Genomic DNA, 24,193 nt, shown 5'->3' on the forward strand with positions numbered 1-24,193 from the left:
TGTCCCGTAAAGGAAGACAGATGGGGATCCAGAGCCCACACCCAGTCCTAGAACTAAACCTACAATAGCTACAAACACATCAGAAGTAAATGAGGGCAAGACCCCTGAGCACCTGCCCTGGCTTAGTTTTCAAGGGTTGATCTATGGGCTGTCTGCTCTGAGCTAGGACACCCCTAGTCAGGAGGAACAGAATATCGGTGAGTATGAGCTTGAATCCCTCATTTGCATGGAGTACCCAACACTTGTCTATGTGGCCCCAGTGCTTTTCGAGAATCTGAATCCCTCATTTGCATGAAAGTCTTGGAATAATTGCTGCTGCTGCTCCCTGTCTGCCTGCCTGCCTGCCCTGCCCTTGCTTGACACGTTGTCCCACACCATGTTCAAGCTGGCGGTCCCCAAACACCTGTACTTGTCTGGCTCTAGCTTCAGTTCTACCATTACCAGATTCCAGAAACCAATTTTAGTAACAAGGTGAGCAAAGATGGAACCTAACCACCTGTCTCTGCCTTCCGCAGCCCCGCCCTTGCTTCCTGCTATCCTTCCCTGTTCATTTGCTAAGAGGATATCTAAGAGTCTGTAGATCAACCAGGGCCCCTTCCCTTGGGCAGTTTCACCTTGACGGGCATTCTGGGAATAGAGCCAAGCAGTAATTCATGAAAGACTTCATTCTGAGCCTGGCTCTCATAGCCAACGACTGACACAAAGCAAGCATGGATGCCAGCTCTAATGGCCCTTCCTTTTTAGAACATGTTCACCTGGCTGAGACACTCCCACATCTCTTCTAACTGCCCCAACTCCCTTCTTGGGGGATACAGAAACCCTGGACTCTACTCCTTCGTGGGTCACATATTCAACACTCTTGGAAGCTGTGTTCCTCATCTGTGACACTAAAATACTTGGTCTTTAAAATAATAAAATTCCATAGAATAATTTGGATATGATACAATATATGATATATGATTAACTATGATGGAAGTGTGGATGTTAGATGTTAGGAATATCACATGAGCCTAGAGCTCAGAGAAGTTGGGAAATATGCCCTGGATTATGTGGTAGGAGATAACTGCAGCACACAGAGCTTGTTCCCCTGATGGTCCGATTCCCTACGTGATCCCTGAGTGAGGCTGCAATTAGGATCTCAGCTTTCCTCTGGGTTTGGTGCAGCTTTATAGTTAACATCCACACACCTTTGGCTCACCAGTTCAACGTTCATGCTCCTTTCAGGCTGGCTCCTGTTCTCAGCTGGGTGACTGACTGACTATGTTCAACATGGGACAGGAAACAAGGGCTAGCCAAAGCAAAGTTGCAGAGTAGGTTCCGCATGCCCTCTCACCTCTGTCCCTAATTCCACATCCCGGACCTTTGGAACATAGCACACAGCATTATCTTAATACTTTCCAGGCCACTTCAAAAGAAAACACATTAATCAAGGAAACCTGGGAGCTATTCCCTCCCCATCTCCTCCAATAAAGCCAATCCTGGTGCCTATTCTTACACAAAATGGAAAAGAGAACCCTCCCCCAATGTGTGGGCTTCTTTCCCTCTTTATACAGATCTGATGCTCTCTCCCTCTCCCTCCCCTCCCCCTCCCCCTTCCCTCCCCCTCCCTCTGTCTTTCTCTCTCTTCACCTTTACTGTCTTGGGGTGAAATTTTATCACTTGCCCTGAGTTTTGTCATTATTTTTTATACTCTGCCTCGCCTATTGTGTGGTCTGAGTTCATCCATGCCCTGCCCTAACACATACACAAAGAAGGTAAAGACAAGAGGAAGAAGAAACAAATGACTATCATTCACAAAGCACGCAGTTATAATGATACCTTACAAAACTCCCTGTAATTTCAGAGAACCATTCGTTGAAATGGGCACTGTTATGCTCATATTTACATATTAGACTCAAAGATTTTATAAACCCTCTGGAGAGCAGAAGAGCCAGACTGGGAATCCATGTCCATCTGATGCCAGAGGCAACGGCATGACCAGGGCCCTCCCCAAACAATCTCATAAGAATCTTTGGGGATATTTGTATAGCACTCATTATCTTGAAGCCAGAGCCTCAGAAACCAGCTTTCTGGAGCCATGACCAACATTTGCAGGTGCAGTCTGACACAGCCTGACCCATTGGCTTTTGAAATGTGGCAGTCTTTTACTGCATCAATTAGCTACCAGAAACCAGATGAATACAAACTACTGCCAATCCCATAGATCTTGGACAGGGTGAGGTTCCCCCAACACTGAATTTACAGCTTTGATCCAAACACTGTAGGGAATTATATATGGTCAGAGCTTTTTTGAAGTTGTCTCAGTGCTGGGAGTGATACCCTGTGGTACAGTTCTCTACAGCTTGAGGCCTATAAGGGATCTTGTTTCAATTCATTATGAATAAACTAAGTATGGAGAGGTAGACCTCCCTAGAAATCAGTAGTAGTTCAAACCATCAGAGAAATCTGTCTTCATCTGTCAAAAGGGGTCAGAATAGCATAGGAAATTTCTGGTGACTCCCCTGGGCAGGACAGATGTAAAGACCTTGTTCATAAAGATATGATGATTCAGTTAATGAGACTTGGTGCAGTATTAAGCATATTGGTAGAAAACAATAATGGTTGACCATTGTGGAATTTCCTGGTAAGTAACAAAAGTGAGTTAGCAGAAAAATCTGAGATATTTTCCTATACTCTTCGTATAGAACAAGCACCTACAAGAGGTGAAGCTCCAAAGATCTGGTAAAGGCTAAACGTTCATCAGCGACTGCTAAAGAGAAAATGTAGATATACACACTAATATTCAGCCTTCTAAAGAGGGAAATCCTGCCATTTGCAACACCATGGGCAAACCTGGAGGGCACAGCCAGACCCAGAAAAATAACTACTGTATGATCGCTATTCAATGTGGAGTCTAAAACAGTTTAACTCCCAGAAGCAGAGCAGTTAAGTGCTTTTCAGGATCTGAGGGGAAACAAAAATGAGGAGATGTTGCCCAAAGGTACAAAGTTTAATTATGCAAAATGAATTCGTTCAGGAGCTCTATATTATAGTATGTTGACAAGTTAATATTGTATTATATAGTTGAAATTTGCTTTAAAGGCTGGCACAAAGAGAGAGAGAGAGAGAGAGAGAGAGAGAGAGAGAGAGAGAGAGAGAGAGAGAGAGAGAGAGAGAGAGAGAGAGAATGGCACTGTAGTAATCTGAATGGGAAATGTCACCTACAGGTTCATGTATTTGAACACTTTGCCCCCTGTTTGGAAATGTTATGGGATCTTTAAGAAGTGAAGCCTTTATGATGGAAGTATGTCACTGGAGGCAGGTTTTGAGGATTTATAGCCTGTCCCCAGTTCCTGTTTATAATCTGTCTTAGTTAGGTTTCTAATGCTGTGAAGAGTCACCATGACCACAACAACTCTAATAAAGGACAACATTTAACTGGGGCTAGTTTCAGAGGTTAACTGGGGCTAGTTTCCATTATTATAATGGTGGGAAACATGGCAGCATCCAGGTAGACATGGTGCTGGAGAAGGAACTGAGAATTCTACATCTTGATCAACAGGCAGCAGAAGGGGGACTATGTGTCACACTAGGTAAAGCTTGAGCATAAGAAACATCAAAGCTCACCTCCACAGTGACACACTGTCTCCAACAAGGCTATACCTACTCCAACAAGTGCCTATAACTGCCACTCCCCATGATCCAAGAATTAAAACATGAGTCCATGGGAGCCATACCTATTCAAACTACCATGTGACTTCTGCTTCTTGTGTGTGGATAAAGATGTGACCAGCCAGATTCTCCCATCTTCCCACATCTTGGACTCTCCCCTGAAACCATAAGCCAAAATAAACCCCTGATTCTATAAGTTGCTTTTTGTCAGAGAGTTTTATCACACACAGCAACAGAAAAGTTATTAACACAGTTAGTATGTGGAATGCTGAGTATATTAAGTATTTTATTGAGGTGATCACATTCTAAAGACTACATGCCTCTTAGTAGGTCCACCACACTTTAATGGGTGGCTCCACACTTAGTATACAGACAGCATAAATCGGATTCATGGGGTTACTTTAAAAAGTACATGAAGCTTGGAGTGAGTTGTGATGGATCTGAAAAAGAATTGGAGGAAGAATGAAGGATGAATATGATCAAAATATATTGTAAAATTCTCAAAAACTTCATAAAACATATTTTAAAAGCAAATATGAAAAAACGTTGTTCTTTTCAAATGTTATTACAAATGATGACGATGATGACTATGATGATGATGACGATGACGATGATGATGGGCTGGGGAGATGAGGTAGCTTATAGGGGTGCTTGCCACTGATCCTGATGGTGAGTTTCACCCTCAAAACCCACATGGTGGAAGAAAAGAATCAAATTACACATGTTGTCCTCTGACCTCTACTCACATGCCATGGCACATGTGCCCACATACATATACATATTTACACAAAACAAATAAAATTTTAACCTAAAAAAAAAAAGATGAAAGAAGAGAAGGAAAGGAAAGGAAAGGAAAGGAAAGGAAAGGAAAGGAAAGGAAAGGAAAGGAAAGGAAAGGAAAGGAAAGGAAAGGAAAGGAAAGGAAAGGAAACCCTGCAGAACCTGCATAAGGAGTCTGGAAAACAAATCCATGAATAAAAATATGCCTCGTTTTCCAAAAAAATTCAAGAACAAGGTGAGTAAATTAAGAGGAAAAAGACTTTCGGGCTCTTGGAAAAAATAAAATGGATGAAAGAAAACTGTCCCAACAAACCAGTTAACCCAGAAAGCAAGAGCACGTGGCTGAAGGCTTTTGTTGGCACACAAGCCATAGATACCAACCGAAATGGAAGCCGAGCCAGGGGCTGACACTTTGTATACAGAAAAGGACAGCGGTTATGACAGAGGAGGAATGATGGTCCTGCTCTTGTTTTTGAAGGCAATAGCCAAAAGCCACCTCCTAAAGATGTGGAGTTTGGCAGGACTAGAAAGCAGGGAGTGAATTCCTGATTGAGCAAGAAGGAGAGCTGAAGGGGAGCCAGGCCTCTGACCCTCCCTGGCAAACAGTGTCTCACGGGGTAGAAGGTGACAACGAGCTGGAGACTGTGGTCCCTGAAGAGAAGAGCAGAGGCTCTCAAGTACAAGCACTAAACAGGGCAATCAAAATGGAGAAGTTGGACTGAAGTGATGGGATCTGAGCTGAGTGTGTGACCCATGCCTGTGATACTCAGTACTCAGAAGCAGGAAGATCAGGAGTTCAAGATAGAGGCCAGAATGGGCAAATAAAACCCTGTCTCAAAACTTAAAGAGAATGAAAGGGGAAAAAAACTATAAAAAGTACTGAACCCCAGAGAAGTCTCCAGAGATGGTAGCATGAAGAAATGAATGAAGCCAGCCATGGTGGCTCACACCTTTAATCCCAGCACTTGGGAGGCAGAGAGTCTCTGTGAGTTCCAGGCCAGGTCTTCATAGTAAGACCCTGTTTCAAAAAAGGAAGGAAGGAAGGAAGGAAGGAAGGAAGGAAGGAAGGAAGGAAGGAAGGAAGGAAGGAAGGAAGGAAGGAAGAAAGGATCGGTATAATAAAGATGCCCTAATGGTCTGGATTCAATTCCCAGACCTTACATTGAGAAGAGACTTGACTTCTCCAAGTTGTCCTCTGACCTCTACATGCATGATCTCTCTCTCTCTCTCTCTCTCTCTCTCTCTCTCTCTCTCTCTCTCTCTCTCTCTCTCTCTCTCTCACACACACACACACACACACACACACACACGCACACGCACACGCACACGCACATGCACACGCACACGCACACACACACACAATGAAAGAATGTTTTTGAAGAACAAAGAAACATTGAGGGGAGGACAATGACTCGATGGTTAAAGGAATTTACCATTTACTCTACAAGCCCAATGACCTGAGTTCAATTCTTAGATTCTATGTCTTATATCAGTTTCCCCTAAGTTAAAACAGCTCATCTTGGGAGAAGCTTTAGGAAGGCTCCTTAACACCCAGGATGCTATAAGGGGAGGGGGCATATTCCCTATCAACAAACGCTCCTGAAAATTTGGGAAGAAAATAACTTAATAGCTTCAGGAAGTCCTTGAAACTGACCAAATTCACTAGGCTTTTCCCTCTCTACGTGTATAGGTGCAGTAAGACTGTGAGCAATATCCTCAGACAAGCTGAGGTGCCTGGAGGAAGCGCTGTCCGGCTTGTAAGCTGCCTGCAAGCTGTGTAGCATGATACAGGCTTCCGGCTTTCACAGCCTTCGCCTTCGCTGCGGTGGGCTTTTGGTGATACAGCTGTCCTCAAGTCACTTCTGCTCCTGAGTAAACTGTGAGCTGTGCTTCTATAAGGAACCCAAATAAACTCATTGGCTCGCCAAGCTGGACTTCGGTGATAGTCTTGCTTTAGCCTGTCATTGATTTCCCATCGCGGGTCAGTAGACATTTGTTCTTCCCAGGAATTGTGTCACACAATGCCACATAAAGGTGGAAGGAGAGAAGGGACTCCACAAAGTTACCGTCTGGATCCAGCATGCCTGCCGTGGCACATGCACAGCACAATAATAATACATTTTAAATTTTTTGTATAAAACCCTACCCTGTTCACTCTTTTTATTTTATTAATCATGCCATTCATTTACATCTCAAGTGATATCCCACTTCCTGGTTGCCCCTCCACCAACCCCTATCCTGCATCTACCCTCCCCCCTCTCCTCTGCCTGTATGAGAGTGCTCCCCCACCCACACTCTCCCCAACCCCACACCCCAATCCCCTCTCCAGCATCCTCCTACACTGGGGCATCAAACCTCCCTGGGACCAAGGGCCTCCCCTCCCATTTCTGTCGAAGGAAAACTATAAAGAAATTGGATGCAAAATTCTAAAGTATGCTAGAAACGTAAAGGGAAAAAAAGAACAATGCTAAAATTAAATGAGAGGAGTGGATAGTTTTATGTCAGCATGGTTAAATGGATAATAAAGGGACTTTCGTGAAGTTGCTTCCAGGAAAAATATAGAAGAAAGTTAGTGGGATAGTTCCAGCATGCCAAGAATAATAGAGAGATGCATGAATTATCAGCCAACAGCCATATCAAGAAAAAGCCTGTCCAAGCTGTATATGGAGACATGCTCCAGGTTGCTGGATCTTGCTGCTGATACCTGCAGGCTTTGGCTCTTCCCCTGGCCCCAGGAGCACCTGTTCCAGATAGCAGTGCATGAGTTAGTACTTGCTTCTCCTCTGGTTCTACTAACAGCATCTCCAAAGATGACTATCTGAAAACCTCATTGCCTGATGCTGAGAAAATGCAAGAATAAATAAGGAACCTCACTAGACACTTTGACAGAAACAGAGGGAAGAAAGGGTGGGGTCTATGCGGGACATAACAGAGCTTGCTGGATGAGACAGTATGGCCCAAAGCCATTAAAGGGGACAACATGAATTGGGATAGAATTGGAGCCATGAAGGCAAATGAGAGATTTATGATTATTCCCACCAGGTGTGGTGATAGGGACCTTCATTCCAGATACTTGGAAGGCTGGGGTAGAGAGAGCTCCAGTTTAAGCCACTCCTGGATTACAGAGCAAGTTCAAGGCTAGCCTGGGCAACTTAGCAATATATTGTCTCAAAAAAAAAAGTTTAAAAAGGACTTTGGGGAGGCTATATGAGGTAGCAGATGTGGGGTGGGCTAGTAATATGGCCCACTGGCATGTGGGAGATCCTGAGTTCAATTCCCAGTACCACCCCAACCACCACCACCATCCACCACCACCATCACCACCACCACCATCCACCACCACCACCCCACACACAGACACAATGTTAATGAACACTTTCTTTGGACAGGAGTGAAATAGAGAAGAACCCTATTCTGAGTGTCTTCCCAGGTTATAGTGTATTCTTGTGGCACCTACATACTCTGAGCTTCACTTATCTCAACACAGACAAATGTCTGTCTATGACAACATAACATCTGATTGTCACCACGACAAAAGTAATGGACATCAGGATCACCCTTCTGACATCAGTAGTAGTCAAATTAGCCGAAACATAGATGTGGCATGACTCTTTTAGGTAGTCTGCCACAGATGGGTGGAGATAAAGCCTTTCAAAGAAGAAATCCCTGCGAGGTGAGGTCTTCTTCTGCTCTCTGACCGTGGAGGCAAAGCCCGTACTTGGGATGGAAGACAGAGGACCAGATAAGGGGTGCTCTCAGGATTATACTGCAGGGCAGAGTGCTAGGAAGAGTGGAGCTGCGTAGAGCAGACAGAGCGGCACACGTGCAGGTGAAGCTCCACAGGGCCAGGAGAGAGCACACACTAGCAGCTGTGCACTGAACAGGTGCTCCAGGGTCACACAGTGGGGAGAGACAGTTACGTCCCTAGTGTCCATAGCAGAGCCAACCAGAACCCTGTGATGCTCTATATTCTGCAAAGTTCCAGGGGGCCTCGCCTTTAGAATTGGTTCACCCTAACCTTCAAGGGGGGCTGTGCTGGGCCAACCAAAACAGAATCATATGCCTGGGTGATCCACTAGACTAACTGCTGACCAAGAAAAATGCAAGACTCTTTAAAAGAAGACGATAAAACCCGTGAGATTTAGCACATAGTAATAATTTAAAAAATCACTGAACCCCTAACAACAAAGAAATAAAGCAGTAAATAGAAGCAAACAGAAACGTCTTGGAGGACAAGGCCAGGCAAGCATATCAGTTCAAGGTCATGTGCAACTGGATAGTGGTTCAGGCCCAACCTGTCTCAAAGAAATGAGTAAGGAGGGGGCACTGATCACTGGCAGACACAGCTTTAAGGTGACCACAAAAAAAAATGTTCATGACTTAGAGGGAAAAATGCAGACACTAGCAATTAATAAAATGGGCAATCTTGGGGCTGGAGAGATGGCTCAGCAGTTAAGTGCACTGACTGCTTTTCCAAAGGTCCTGAGTTCAATTCCCAGCAACCACATGGTGACTCACAACCATCTGTAATGAGATCCAACGCCCTCCTCTGGTCTACAGCAACAGTGTACTCATGTGCATAAAACAAATAAATCTTTAAAAATAAATAGATAGATAAATAAATAAATGGGCAATCTCATGAAAGAATCAAAACTATTTTTAAAAAAACACGAGAATTATAGAATTCAAAAGTACAAATAGCTGAATATCAAGATGAACATAGCTGGATAACACACAACTAAAAAGTATGCCACACCCATGACATGGGGATCATGCAATTGTACAATTCGAATTTACAGAGGTTTTCAGCTGTTGATAGACAAAAGACAATTAAAGCAGAGCTCTCGTGTGATATTTGTGAAGGGCGCAGGGATGACATGACCTGAACATGTCCGCTCAACCAGCATTTGTAGTAAATGGCAGAGAGAAGTGGCCATGAGTGATTTGGTTCAGCTCAGCATTGCCTTCTGACCCCCGGCTCTGTGTCAGTATCTGAGGCCGGGGCTGGAGAGATGGCTCAGCAGTTAAGAACACCACCAGCTGCTTTTCCAGAGCATCAGGGTTTGAATCCCAGCACCCACATGGCAACTAACAACCTTTTATAACTCCAGTTCCAAGAACCAGAACCCTCTTCTGACCTCTGTGGGCCTCTACCTTCTGATAAAGATACTGCTCAACCTGTGTTCTATTTCTATAATAAAATACTTAAGATCAGATAAGTCAGAAGTAAAGGAATCTGCATGATGCACAGACAAAACACACATATACTTCAAATAAAATAGAGCGTAAAACCATTACTAAGACCAAGCACACACCTTCAAGATACACACAGCTCCAACAGCAGAAAGAGACATGGAAAGCAATGAGAAAGTAGCGTGGCTTTGCTCCTTATATCCACACAACAAATCACTTTTTTAAGCCAATCACAGCATAAGGATACAACATCTAATGACAAGAATGCTGTGAGAAGCCAAGGCATAATTTTAAAAGCACCTACCACTGGCCTAGACTATAGTAGGTCCACACCCCTCTACTTAGACCTAGCCACATTAGCACCCAGGTGGTAGGTGGGAGTGTCTCTAACTCTGTCTCCCTCCCATTCAGGTTCTGACTACCCCCAGGAAAATGCGTCCCACCAGTCTTAAGCCATAACCATATGGGTGACGAATCAGCATGTGTCAAGAGAGAGGTAAGTGTGACACCAGAGATGTGAACTGTGGGCATGTGTCTTGTATGTGAATGTTAGGGAAAATGAGAATGAGTGTGTAAACATCTCAGCTCAACACTTATGAAGCATCAAATGTGTGCAAGGCTTACATAAAATAAGGATAAGGTATTTATACCTTCTGATAGATTCTGTCTCAACCTGTTTTTGATTTCTATAACAAAATACCTGAGATCCGGTAATTTATAAGAGATAGAAGTTGATTTGGTGCATGGCCACACAGACTGGGTAGTCAAAGAGAGTGACACCGTCTAGTAAGTAAGGATGCTTCGTAATATCAAATACCGTATCGGATGCTGAATGTGCGTAATGCATACCTACTGCCCTGCGACACCATAAAGACTGCCATGTGGTAAACATAGACACCATCTCTTCCTACAAAGTCACTAATCCCACTGTCAGGGTTCCAGTCCCCTAGGATGTCACCTACTCCTAATTAGCACTGAGGACTTACCTCAAAACCCCATCAGCATAAATCTGTGGGGTTTCAACACATAAACTTTTGGAGAGAGTTACACTGTACGCGTAAATTGTTAAAAGAATATGAAGAGACGGCGCTCAGCCTTGGAGGCCCAGGAAGCTACTACATAGGCCATGGCTTTTAGCCAGCCAAGCAAGAGCGAGGAGGGCACTGTGGGGGAAGAGCAAGATGTGACTCAGCAATGGCGATGTGTGTGCAGGCAACCAACGACAATCCAAGCATGGATATGGCTGGAGCGAGAGACAAAAACTGGTTCTTGAAAGACAAGCAACGGTGTGTACATAATCCTGACTGTAGTGGGTGCCTGGGCTCTTGCAGCCAAGCCTGTCTCTCTGAGAGTGGCTCCCAGGGTGGTTTTGAACAAGAACCCACCTCCAGGATAAATTCTCCCTTGTGTTCTCCAGTACCCGCTGGAGTCTGGTACACTGGGTACCCACTCAAACTGCTGTGCAGAACTACGGTGAATAAACAGCCTTAGCCAGAGTCCCACGCATGCTTAACTGCATGCCCCCCATACCGGATTTATCCTGTCACAAATTACTAAAACCCCTGAGAGGTGGACCATTGACTGCTAAGCGAAGGTATGGATGTCAATAACTGCAATCCAGTGAAAAAGAGGTGATAAGTCAAGTGTGTCCAAAATACTTCTAGAGACAGAAAAGGCAGCAATTAATGGCGAGGAGTGGGAGGGAGGCAAGTCTCTCAGGAGGGAATATTTGAACTAGATCTTGAAAGTTAAACCTGGGTTCCCAGTGAGATTTCAGATATAATAAATGTGAGAAAGGGGGCTGGGGCTGGAGTTGGTGGGATGTTTGACAGGCACCCACAAACCCTTGGGCTTCATCCCCAACACGGCATAAACTGGACACGGCGGTGCACACCTGTGAGCCATGTGCACTCAGAAGATGCAGGTGGGAGGGTCAATAGTTTAAAGTTCAAGACAATAGGCAATAAGCAAACAACAAATGGAAGAGTGCACGGACAGTACGAGTTAGAACTGTAATTTTCAGCCCAGGCTCACCTAACGGCCTTGTTTGCTTGTGACACGGTCTTTCCCTATATCGTCCAGACCAGGCTTATATTTACCATCCTGCTGCCTCCAGCTCCCGAGGACCGGAATTTCAGGTGTACCCACTAAGGGAGCTTCTAAGGCTACCAATGCCCAGACTACACTCTGAAACCATTAAACCAGGCTCTCCGGGAAGCCAGAGTCAGCTCGTATTCATCCCACTGCAATGCTAAGTCCGGAGGCACTGGTCTAGAAAGAACGCTGTACAGTACTCTCGGAGGACAGGCACTCCGCAGTGATTTGCGATCCTTGAATGAACAACAACCCCCCCCCCCCGGAGAAAAAGCTCAGCGAAGCCGCTACCATCAGCTCTTTCTGGCTGCAGATTCTCCCCCACCAGCTCTCTGCCCTGCGATCATCAAAGTTTGGTCTCCAGGCCAGCGGCATCCGCAGCAGAAACTTCGGGAGTCGGGCCCAGCCACTAATGCGTACCCAGGGCTGGCAACCTCAGCAGTCATCACTGCTGGGCATCCGGGTGCAGTGGTCCCTGGCTTACAATCAAAGTGGCAGAGAGCCAACACTCACTTGTTTCTTGTGGTACCAAGAAAGGGCTCTGGGGATGGAAGCGTGGGGTTTGGGTTTTCTCCTCCTCAGAGCAAATTTGCTAAATAGACCAGGAGATTCAGGATGCGGAGAAGCACGGATGTGCCTACACAAGTTTCCTTCAGAGGGATGGATAAGACTAGGTGTTCCAGAGCTCTCCCCAAAAGGAACTACCGGACATGGCCTTGTCTAATCCCTCCTTCGAAACCTCCAGGCTGTCCTGGAAGGGGAAAAAAAATTCAATAAATGAAACAAGTTTAGAAGGAAAAGGCTTCCTAAGTAAAAGTGGAAATCGCCATTCTCCCAAAGATGTAAAGTAGAAACAGGGTCCACACAAGTGACCTGCCAACCCTGGAGCCCAAGTCCTGGAGGAGTGTGAGCCTAGAATGCCAGCGCTTTCTTGTGCCAGACTCCTGATTCTCTCCACTTATTAGAGGATTATCTGCTACACAACTAGATAGCTAAAGTTCTTTGGGAGTTTCCCACTTACATTCATCTCTACTATTCTGCACAGACGTTCAGGACCTGTGGAGTTTTTAAACACACACACACACACACACACACACACACACACACACAAACACACACACACAAACACACACACACACCTGCTTTTGGTAAATAAAAAAATCCTCAAGGACTAGAAAATTGGACTCGACAGCGTGTGTGTAGCGCCACCTGGTGGCCACAATTGAACGGCACCGTTTCCTTCCTTGTCCTGTGTTTATGAAAGGCTCCAGACAGGTACAGATAGATTCTTTCTCCCGTGTGGTCTGTCTCCTGCGAACTCAGCCACTTTGAGATGGCGACTGGAAAAAAAAATCTCCTTTTCACAAAGAAAAATCCTTGTCTTTTCACAAGCACAAAGCACAAATATATAAGCAAGCCATAGTGCTTTGTTCAAATCAACAAGTATTTAACATCTTCTGAATCCAAGGTTCTGTAACTGACAAATGGCAGCACGAAAGAACTTTCTGCGCTGTAAGACACGATGGATGGTGCCCCTTCCCTCACCATGAGTCCTCGGGTCCTTAGGGTGCCCTTGACTATCATTCTGGGTTCCATAGCCATGAAACACAGTGGTGGTGAGCAGCTGCCGTGCCTGCCAGGACACACTGTTGCTGACTGAGCAGTCTGGAAAGTGAGTTCTGTCCTTGATGTCCACCGTGACCTTGGGTGGGTGGCTTTCTGGACCTTGGTGTTGCGGGCTTATTAACAATCCTGCTCTACTGTCCTCATAAATCCCACGTTTTCAAAATGTGTCACCTGTCAATATTCATCTCTAAAGCAGGAACTTTGTGAGTTCTGCTTCACAACCAAATTTACAAATGTCAGACAAGTCAGAAAGGCCAGTATCCAACAAAAACAGTCCTTCCTGAATTAAGATGAAATCATAAGAGTGTCAGATGAAGGAAGATGAAGAGAAGCTTTCTCCAGCAAGACATCCCTATAAGAATGGCCAAACTTAAGCTGGCCATGGTAGCGCACGCCTTTAATCCCAGCACTCGGGAGGCAGAGGCAGGCGGATTTCTGAGTTCAAGGCCAGCCTGGTCTACAAAGTGAGTTCCAGGACAGCCAGGGCTACACAGAGAAACCCTGTCTAAAAAAAAAGAATGGCCAAACTTCTTTATGGGAGAGGAAGACAGAAAACCTTGGAAGATTATGAAGCAAGAAAATTGGTATGGGGGCGGGGGGAGCAAAACTGAGAGTGGGTGGAGTGGAGGCGCCTTCTCTGCTTGAATTCCTAAAATGTGTTTAATAGTTGAAGTGATCAAGCCAGCTCAGTCAGCCAACAGGGTCTCAAGGGAGGGAGGGAGGGTTGAAAAGAAAAAGACAACTAGACAACACTATAGCAGGACTCCAGCCAGGGCTGAGGCTGAAGGGGGGTTATTTTTTTTTCTAGTCTGCTTCTATATCATTCTAGGTACATACAAAGAAAATGGCCAGTCCTGAGGCATAAACAAAGTAGTCAGGGAACAAACAAGGCATAAACAAAGGTCCCAAGGTTACTGTATTCAGGGCTCTAACAAGACCCATCAAGATACAAAGGATTCCTTAGCTGTAGTCACCTTGAGTGGACTTTCGTGTCCCAGCCCAATGTCAAAGTCCTGCCAAATTCCTAGAAGCAGCCCCAAAAGCCCTCCACAATCAAGGAAAAGTTGATAACACTGCCTGATGCCATTTCCAATGTGTGTAAAGGAATTATTTAATAATTACGCTATAAACACAGGAAGCCCTCTATACATCACTATAAATGGGGAAAAGCTTTCTATACATCATTCAAACTGGCAAACAATGACACCATATGATGTGGTAAGAGATATATAGATATAGATACAGATATACGTATACATGATATAGATTAGATGAATGATATAAATAGAGACAGAAATAGGTAAATACAGATGCATGATATAGAGATGATATAAATTAGATAAATGATATAGATAGAGATATATAGAGATAGATATAAATAGATAAATTATAAATATATGATATAGACATTAATGATATAGATATGTATAAGACCTAGAACATACACTAAAAGCCATAAGGAGATAAATTCATAAACACAGATAAAGCTAGGTGGAAATCATGCAAGTAACCCAAGAGAGAAGAGAAAACACAAAATAGAGAACAAACAGGAAAGGATAGATATAAGCCAAGGACCATGGTATTTTGGGAGTATGGAAAAATCACAATGAAGCCCATTATTTTGTATGTTAACTAAAAAATTATTTGTGCCAGGTGGTGGTGGCACACGCCTTTAATCCCAGCACTTGAGAGGCAGAGGCAGGCAGATTTCTGAGTTCAAGGCCACCCTGGTCTACAGAGTGAGTTCCAGGACAGCCAGGGCTATACAGAGAAACCCTGTCTCGAAAAACAAACAAACAAATAAATAAATAAATAAACAAACCAGGCTGGCCTCAAACTCAGAAAACCGCCTGCCTCTGCCTCCCAAACGCTGGGATTAAAAGTGTGTGCCACCATGCCTGTCACCTTTTTAAGTTTTAAATTGTTTCTCTCTCTCCCTCCCTACCCCTCAACCCTGCCCTGCAGATCCTTTGTGTATATGTTGTGGCTTTTAGTTCAGTGTTTTTATAGGTTCCCTGAATGTGAGGGCAAGTGGGTCTCAGGCTCCGTTTCTGTGGCTTTTCTTGAGCGTTTCCCCTCCTGTTTGTTGGCTTTGTCCTCTTCTGAAGTGTTTGTTTTTGTTTCATCTTATTATATTTTGTTTCATTATATTATTATCCCTTGGAGGTCTGTCTATTTTCTAACAAGAGACAGAAAAGGGGTGGATCTGCGTGGGAGGCGTGGGGAGGAGAGGAAAGAGGAGGAACCACAATCAGGATCTAGTGTATTAAAAAAAATCTACTTTTAATAAAAGAAAAAAAGGGGGTAAGAGGCAAGAGACTTATACAGGACTTTCAGAAAGGGAAAACATGATCTTACAAAGACCCTTAAACATAAGGAATTCACTCATAATAAAAGAAATGCAAGTCAAAAAGGAAAATAGAGCTCGTTCCCAAGAGATGGAAGAGCTTGGGAAATCCACAAGAGGAGGGATGGAACGGGGGGGGGGGAGTGGAAGGGGTGGGGGGCTGCAGTATGGAAAGACTGGAGAGTCACACACAGCTCAGAAAGCTGCAACCTCATCCAGGAGTACTATGACATGTTGCCCTGGAGAAACAAGGCAAAGGTCCTACCCACAGGACAAGCCCGCAGCCCTCTCATAAATCAAACCCTGGGGTGGGCGTTGCTCAGACGCTGATTTTATTTAGCAGGACAGATCATCAGTAGAGAGGGGTGTGTCCAGGTACCCTCTGGAGAGGGAATCTAATGTTTAAACGAAGCTACACTCACTAGTCAGGAAGTCTGGACTCCACCTGTCATGGGCTCAGGAGGGCTGGGGAACAGTTGTGGAAAACTGGGGAACCAGGCACCTATAAAGCTAAAACTTCAGAGAGTAGATGCTTAGCCCAGGCAGTGAAGCACACAAGGAGAGGCAGACCGAGATCCTGGGTCCCTGGAGAGTAACCTCACCAATTGAGAGTAACTCTAGAGTTTGATGCCGCGGAGCCTGAAGCCAACAGGTAGATACAGAGCCATATACCTGAGGTCCTCTGCTATAGAGTCTGAGAACTCCAAAGAGCCTGTACATAGTGTGATGTCCACAGCCGCATCGTTCCTGCAGCATGATTTAGGCTTAGTGGATGATGCGTGGTCACTTCCCCCAACTAACAGCCTTCTTGAGAGACACTCCCCAGCTAGGACATTAGCCATCCTAGGGGGTACAAACTAGGGAATATCAGGAAAAATATGAATGTGAGGAACTCTGCCCAGCCCACAGACTGCAAAGCTAGGCATGACCAGCAGAGTCCCCTGGTCACAAAGAGAAGCCACTCTAAGCATCCCTGGGGGACACCAGGCACCTAATACAGTAGTGTCCAACAACAGCATGCACCTTGGAAAGGCTAGAGCTCACAACTTCCACTGGCCCTGTCCCCTACATATAATTGAAAGCCTCCAATGTCCAAGACTCATAAAGAAATGTCCCCAACACTTCATTGCCTTCCTTCTTTCTCTTCTATCCTTGGGGTTTCTCTTGTTTTCTTCTTACTACTCGGCTAGTAATATTTTTATTGTATAATCTCTTTTAGCTTTTGTGTTTTACTTTATTGCCCTTATCTTAAGTACTTTTCTATTGCTGTGATGAGACACCATGACCAAGGCAACTTATACGAGAAAGAGTTTATTGGGGGCTTACCATTCCAGTGGTAAGTTCATGACCATCATGGCAGGGAGCATGGCACCAGACAGGCAAGCATGGTGCTGAAGCAGGAGCTAGGAGCTCTCGTCTGATCTACAAACCCAAGTGACAGAAAAGGAGCTAAATGGGCATGTCATGGACAAAGCCCACCCCCAGTGACACACCTTCTCCCACAAAGCCACACCTACTAATCCTTCCCAAACATTTCTACCAACTAGGGACCAAGTACTCAAATCCATGAGTCTATGAGGGCCACTCTCAATCAGACCACTACAATCCTTCATACATTCACCTAATTTTGTTTACATATCTTTTCATTATTGAGTAATTCTATTTATTTGTTTTGTTTTGGAATCCCCTGTATTGTAGCTAAAACAAAAAACAACTCTATTCTACTTTAATAATATTTTGACTTTGTGGTATTTTTAAAGATATTATGCTTTCATTTTCTAATCCCCTTTTTAAAATTTCTAATTTCTTTTACAAATTTTTCATGATTGGGAAGTCCTTTTGGGTTTCATTTTTTAATCTCTTGTTCTCTCTTCCTCTTTGTTTTTCTTTTCTCATCATTGGGAAGTCCATTTTAGTTTCATATTTAATCTCTTGTCCTCTCTTCCTCTTCATTTTTCTCCTCTTCTTTCCCCTTTCATTTATCCAACATTACTTCTCTATCTGCCCTCTCTCCATTTCCCCACTCTTTCCATCTATCTCAGTTTAATACCCCTACATTTACCTTAAACAATCTTTAACACCACAGACACTCTGCATTGCTTTTGTCATGTTCTGCTTATAGGAACGGATGATGTAGCAGCATGCACCAATTGATTCTGGTTATTTCCAGAACAATTTGGTGCTGTTGCTGCTATCACAGTATTTTGCTTCTCTTCTCTGAGTGGTGCTAGGGATTCAGCCCTCAAGGATAGCCTGGCCTGATCACCAAGAAGATATTCAAATAAAACTGGAGAGATATCCAAATAAAGAGATGTTCACACAGCAGCACAGAAACATAAGAAACACAAAACAATAGGGCAACATGGCCCTTTAAAAGGCTAATTCCTTGACTACAGGTTCAAGGACACTGAAGTCAGTAAAATGTCTGATGAATGTAATGCTAAGTATGTCAGCTTGGCAGAATCTAGACTTGGGAGCTGGACCTGAAAGCAGACTTTTGAGGGATTGTCTAGTCTAAGGTTAGACTCTATGTCTGTGAGGGATTGTCTAGTCTAAGGTTAGACTCTATGTCTGTGAGGGATTGTCTAGTCTAAGGTTAGACCCTATGTCTGTGAGGAATTGTCTAGTCTATGGTTAGACTCTATATCTGTGAGGGATTGTCTAGTCTAGGGTTAGACTCTGGGAGAGACTTTCTTTCTTATGTCAATTGATTTGGAAAGAGCCTTTTTAATAGTGGATAGGACAAATACTGGACTGCATAAGATGGAAGTGAACAGAGCCCTAGATACTCATTTCTCTCTATTTCCTGATTATAGATTCAATATGAGTATCTGCTTCAAGTGCCCGTTGCTTTGACTTTCAAGCACACAGATGAAGTAAGAAACCCAGTGCAAGACAGGAACACAGAAGAGAAAGTTGTCAAAACGGATAAGAAATCAGCAGTGTGAATGGGAAAGGTTGGCAAAATGAGAAAGAAATCCAGTAATAGAATTCGAACTGTGTAAAAACAAAGATGTTAGGAACGAAAAGTGAAATTAATAAAATAGAAGTCCTAATATCATCAGTAGAGCTGGCAGAGCAAGAGAACGACTAACAGGGAGGACCTCGAGGTTGAGAGGATTACATTCAAAGACAGGTAAAACAGTAAACAGAGGAGCATGGCCACAGCACCTAAGAACTCTGAGCTACACTCAAAAGGTCTTAGGAACATCATCCACAGGCTTAAAAGAAGGAGTTGAGATATTGATAAATAAGCAGCATAGTCTGAGATATTGATAAGTAACATAGTCTACTAAATGAAGTTAGAACAGAAAGTCCTTATTCTCTGCATCTTGACCATTGTGGGTTTCTCTGTTAACCACCATCTACAACAAAAAGAAGCCTCTTTGATGAGGGCTGCTGAGGCCCTGATTTATGGGTATGACAATAAGTCTTTAGGAGTCTGTTTAATGCTATTTCTATTTAGTAATAGGTTCTTTCCTAGAGCCTCTGACCTCTAGCTACAGGTTCTTAGCCTTATAACTGTCTTAGGTATAGATTTCAACTTATGGATTAGGCCTTAAATCCAATTATTCCTATGACATTCAAATCACTGAGAGCAGTTTTGACTGCCATATGGAAGTGGGTGGAAATGGGTGTCCAGTTCCCACTTCTCTGCATTGACAGAAAAAACATAAGATGCAATGACTTGTCACTGCCTGCTGTATGGGAGCCCCTCAAAAAAGTCTGTAGCGTGTTTTAAATGTAATGTGGGGGGAGGGGTGCTCAGACTCCCTGCAGACATTTACAGGAATCCAAGCATTCCAATGCAGAACCCAGAAAATATTTTCCCACGGAAACCCTGTGTTCTGCCGAACTGTTACAGTCACTAAGATTCTAAAGGTTCCACACTTTAGCTTAACCCTACTAGTTAAATGGCCTCTCCTGGCCTAATCTGGCAAAACCCACCACCATGAAGAACATCGGCACAAGAGGGAAATGTGAGTTCTAAACAAGCCTCTTAGAAAGTGGTTTTAGAATGCAATCCACTCTCAAACTTGGTGTTTCCTAGATGTTTGTGCTATAGGGGACAACGAAAATTTGCCAGGGCAAAACCCTCCCTCAGGAAAGAGACCAAGATGGTCAAGACACTCAGGCCAAGAGTAGGAAGAAAGGGATGTCGTAAAGAGAACTAACAATGTAGACTTGACCTTTAAGAGGTCATCATCTACACCTTAGCATGGAGAGGGCCGAGAGGAGCCTTCCAAAGAGCTTCTGACCAAGGAAACACCACGTCCTAAAAGAAATACCAAAGGGCTGGGTGGGGGGGGGGGGACTTTTTAACTAGAAACTTAAGAGTGGGCCCTGTGTCTGCAGAGTGGTTTTAATCATGGCTTCAACCAAATATTGAGCAAAACTCTTCAGGAAGAAAGAATGCATCTGTGCTGAAAATGTACAAAATTTTCTTCTAACATTTCTAAAGTGTACTAGTTGTTTTTGGTCACTCTGACAGGATACTTGAAGCAAAGAGTGAGGAAAGATTTGCCTCTGCTTATGGTTTCCGCAGTTTTAGGCTAGGGTCACCTGACTTACTGCTCCTAGGCTCCTAAGATACTGTAAGATACAGTGTCAAGGCCAGGAGAGTGTGTGACAGAGGAAGTTCACCTCAACGCAGACAGGAAAAGGAGACAGTAAGGAATCTCCCAAGGATCCACTTCCAGTGGCTTTCTTCACCTGAACGTCTAAAGGTTTTAAAGTCTCCACAAGCAGCGTCTCCACCTGAGCCTTTGGGTGGGGCCTTCATATCCAAATAGCCACACTAAACAATCCAGTACAACAACTATGTGCACACCGTGTACGTTGTACTTAGTGCTAAAAGTGACTTAAGGATAATTTAGTACACAAGAGGCCACGTGTCTGTCATTTGCAAATACTTCACTGTCTGAGGATTCAGTTATGCAGGAGGGTCCTGAAACCTGTTCCTCGCAGGTACCAATGGGCAGCTGTCCGTCTGGAATGCAAGGAGTAAAAGAGGAGCTGCATCTGAAATTTGAAAATGCAATGGAATTGCAGGGGGAAAAAAGGCACAAAGACCAATTGCCTCCAAAAGAGAGGCTCGGGGCTTGTTCTGTGGAAGTGCTCATTATGGATTCTCAACAGCATGATTAACCAAAGCTAAGCTGAGAGGTTCTCATGAGAAGCCCCAGATACTTCTAGATGAAACTTATGACTTTGGGGTGTCTGGTGGTCTGAACGAGGATGACCCCCCTAGACTCATATATTTGAATACTTAGTCCCAAGTTGATGGAACTGTTTGGGAAGGATTAGGAGGTGTGGCCTTGTCAGAGAAGAGGGGAGGGGAGCTCTGCGGTTCCAAATGCCCAAACCATTCCCAGTTAACCCTGATAGCTCTCTCTGCCTTGTGACTGTGTCTCAAGATGTAAGCTCTCAGCTACCGCCCCATTGCCATGCCTGCCTGCCTGTCACCATGCTCCCTGCCATGATGGCCACGTACTCTAACCCTCTGGAACTGTGGCCCCTAATATACTTTTTATTTCATAAGTTGCCTTGGTCACAGTGTCTCATCACAGCAATAAAAAAGTAACTAAGACAGAGAGTGAAATTCAACATGAAGTTGCTTTTTTGGGCTCACCAAGAAGCAGTGAGCAAGAAAGGTTGGGGAAGGACAGGGGCAGTGCATGATATAGAGGCCAAGGGGAGGGCAGCTGCCTTCCATGGAGCAGTCTGTGTATACTGGAGTAGTGAGTGAATGAGATTCAGGCCCACCTGGACAGGGCTGACCCCTTCTCAGCCTCACTGGGTTGACACTCGGCCATTCCATCCCTCTCCCATGACTAGGACTACACGTGAGCACTAAACGGTCACCGGACTCTTCCACGATGTTGGAAACCGAGTTAATAAACAAGACGTCTCAAAGACAATGTCCTGGCTCCCCTCCACTCACTGCTGATGGTGGTCATCCTTGCCTTCCACTCATTAATGGACCGTGAGCAGTCCTCACCATTCAGATCAAGTCTGGCCCCCATTCTGCTCTCTGTAGCAGAATGACCTAACTCTGGTTTTTCATCCAGGAAACTCATTTCTCCTAAAGCGCTCTTCTGGCAGAACCTTAAGAAGCAACATAGTCTTCACGATGGCCTGTGTGGGCAAAGGTATGTGCTGAGAGGAATCCTGAGGCGAGTCACGTCTCCTTTCTCTTTAGGCAAACAGGGTCAAGGCAGAGACCAAGTCAGTAGACTGTAATGCAGAAGACCAATAAGTACTGAAAGATGCACTCCAAACCTATGAAGGGACAGTGTGTGGAACAGTGAGCCAGCCTACCTTGCAGGGCCTGTCAACGCTTCTGAAGGAGGTGAGATTCAAAGTTGAGCTGCAAAGACTTTCCCAGAAGTTGTGGAGAAAGAGGCGGGTCCTGAGTAGAAAGAGTATAGGACATGGAATGAGGATCTCTGCTTGCTTCTTGCTTCTGTCTTTTTTCTGGTTTTTGTTTTGTTGTTTGTTTGTTTTGGGGGGTTGTTTTTGTCTTGTTTTTGGTTTTGGTCTTGCTTTGGTTTTAGTACCAGGGCCTTCTAGGTGTTGGACAAGCTCTCTCCGTGAGCTGTGTTCTAGCCCCGGATTTTTAAAAGAGGGTCTCACTGACTAGCTCTGAAGTAATACAGAAGCTCAAGGTAGTCTCGAACTTTAGCCTCTTGGGTAGCTGGGACTCAGAGCTGTGCCAAGAGGTTCAGCTTCAGTTCTTGTCACTTTCCACTGATAAGTAATTATTGTCTATATCTGTGGGCTACAAAGCAACGGGTCATTGTTGTTTCCATTTTTGAGACACAGTCTTGTTATATGGCCCAGGCTGGTCTTGAACTTGTGATCCTCTTGCCTCTGCCCTAAACTCTGAGATTATAGACCTGCATCATCATGCCAGGCCAAGGTAATGTTTTGATATGTATTTTTAATGTATATTGATTAAATCAGGCTAATTAACATGTTAATCTTACAGTTTATTTTGTATAGTAAAAATTCTCAAAATCTACACTGTCATCTGTTTTGAAATGTACAATGAATTATTTATTGCAGTGAGTCACCAATCTGTAGAGTCATCACTTTCATAATGAACAGTTGTGCCTTTAACCAAGTGTCCCTTCCCCCAGCTACTGTCTAACCACCAGTCAACTCCAAGCCTATGGGAAGGAGGTTGGGTATCATTTCTTTCCCCATGCTAGCTCAGTTCACTTAACACAGTGTACACCAGACTCATCCATGCCATCACAGTTTGCGTTATTGCACCCCTGTTTTGAGACTGCGTGCTGGATGTTTATCGCAATTTCTCTGTTCATTAACGTGATTTGTACTTCCTGGCTACTGTGGAATGTATGGAAATGAGCATGAGTGCACTATGTCTTGTGTGAAGCTGGCCGTAGCAAGGGCTGTTTGGGCAGAGCTAGTGAATCACGGAGCCACACTCTCCCTGTGACTCTGATGCAGCATGTATCACCATTCCAGTAAGTCTCTCTGTGCCCCTGACGATTGATCTCCTAAAGCTGGTGATGGTAGTACCACGTGATGCTCGAGATGGTGGTAGCACAGTCCCTCATCAGCACCATCACCTTCTGCAATTACAGCAGCTGCTACTATGAGCCGTACTCTTCTGGGAGCACCTCACCTATGCATATGTCCATCTATTGGATCCTTGTATCAGCCTTATCAGATAGATATAGTTTTTAGTGTTCTGTTTTATAGATTTAAACCAGGGCATCAAAAGAGGTTAAAGATGGAAGCAAAGACAGAAGAGATTTGCTGAACAAAAAATACAGATAAATTAAAAGCTAAGCAAGTAATTCCATCAAGAGAAAGGAGGACTGGTATGTGTGTGGTGTGATGTGTGTGTGTGTGTGTGTGTGTGTGTGTGTGTGTGTGTGTGTGTGTGTGTGTGTGTGTATGCGCTAGCGCACGCGTGTGTATGAAAGGGGGCAACTGTGAAATGAGGAGAAGTAACATTTTAGATAGTTTTCTGTTAGCTCTCTTAACTACCCAAGTTGTTATGGGTGAATTTAAGTTGGTGCTGAGAATCTAGTCATGCGTTAAGTTACAAATGATTGGTTGCTAGTGGGCAATCTCTAGTTACAAGAGGGCTATCACAGGGAGTCATCCACAGTCATAAACCTTCCCAGAAAGACAGGAGAAATCCCAAGGCTAGAACTGACAGCATTCTTGCAAACAGTTTCCAAACAGCATTCTTTGTCTGGAAGGTAAAGACGAAGAAATGTGTGTCCTCAGTGTAAACTTCCCTGTCCACCAAAGGCAATCGCACAGGCTCTGAGACATTCTGCACTCTCTTGGCCTAACTGCAAGCATCACACTCTTAGCGGCACAGGGAAGTTAACCGACTTGTCCAGGCTCCTAGAGAGTCTAAAGAGAGAGCTGAAGTTGATTTCAGGCAGTCTGGCTACTTGCTTTATTTCTTCAGTGGAAAGGCACAAGAGTCAGTCTGGGAAGCAGGCATTTTGACCC

General features: G+C 44.4%; 1 protein-coding gene and 1 long non-coding RNA gene across 2 annotated transcripts in view; one reads left to right on the plus strand and one right to left on the minus strand.

Annotated features, from left to right (window-relative positions):
* Positions 1–24,193, minus strand: part of 4933406J09Rik (RIKEN cDNA 4933406J09 gene) — a 94,465-nt gene that overhangs the window by 67,798 nt on the left and 2,474 nt on the right. The window contains exons 2-3 of the long non-coding RNA NR_153848.1: positions 22,013–22,103; positions 17,018–17,113 (exon numbers count right to left, since the gene is read on the minus strand). This is a non-coding gene — a long non-coding RNA (RIKEN cDNA 4933406J09 gene). The remainder of the gene's footprint in view (positions 1–17,017; positions 17,114–22,012; positions 22,104–24,193) is intronic.
* Positions 19,581–24,193, plus strand: part of Bcl2l14 (BCL2-like 14 (apoptosis facilitator)) — a 42,396-nt gene continuing 37,783 nt past the window's right edge. Inside the window, exons 1-2 of the mRNA NM_025778.3 lie at positions 19,581–19,671; positions 21,894–22,043. The gene's annotated coding sequence lies outside the window, so the exon portion shown is untranslated. The remainder of the gene's footprint in view (positions 19,672–21,893; positions 22,044–24,193) is intronic.

Source organism: Mus musculus, chromosome 6, assembly GCF_000001635.26.
Source record: "Mus musculus strain C57BL/6J chromosome 6, GRCm38.p6 C57BL/6J".
In the NCBI taxonomy this organism is placed as follows: Eukaryota; Metazoa; Chordata; class Mammalia; order Rodentia; family Muridae; genus Mus; species Mus musculus.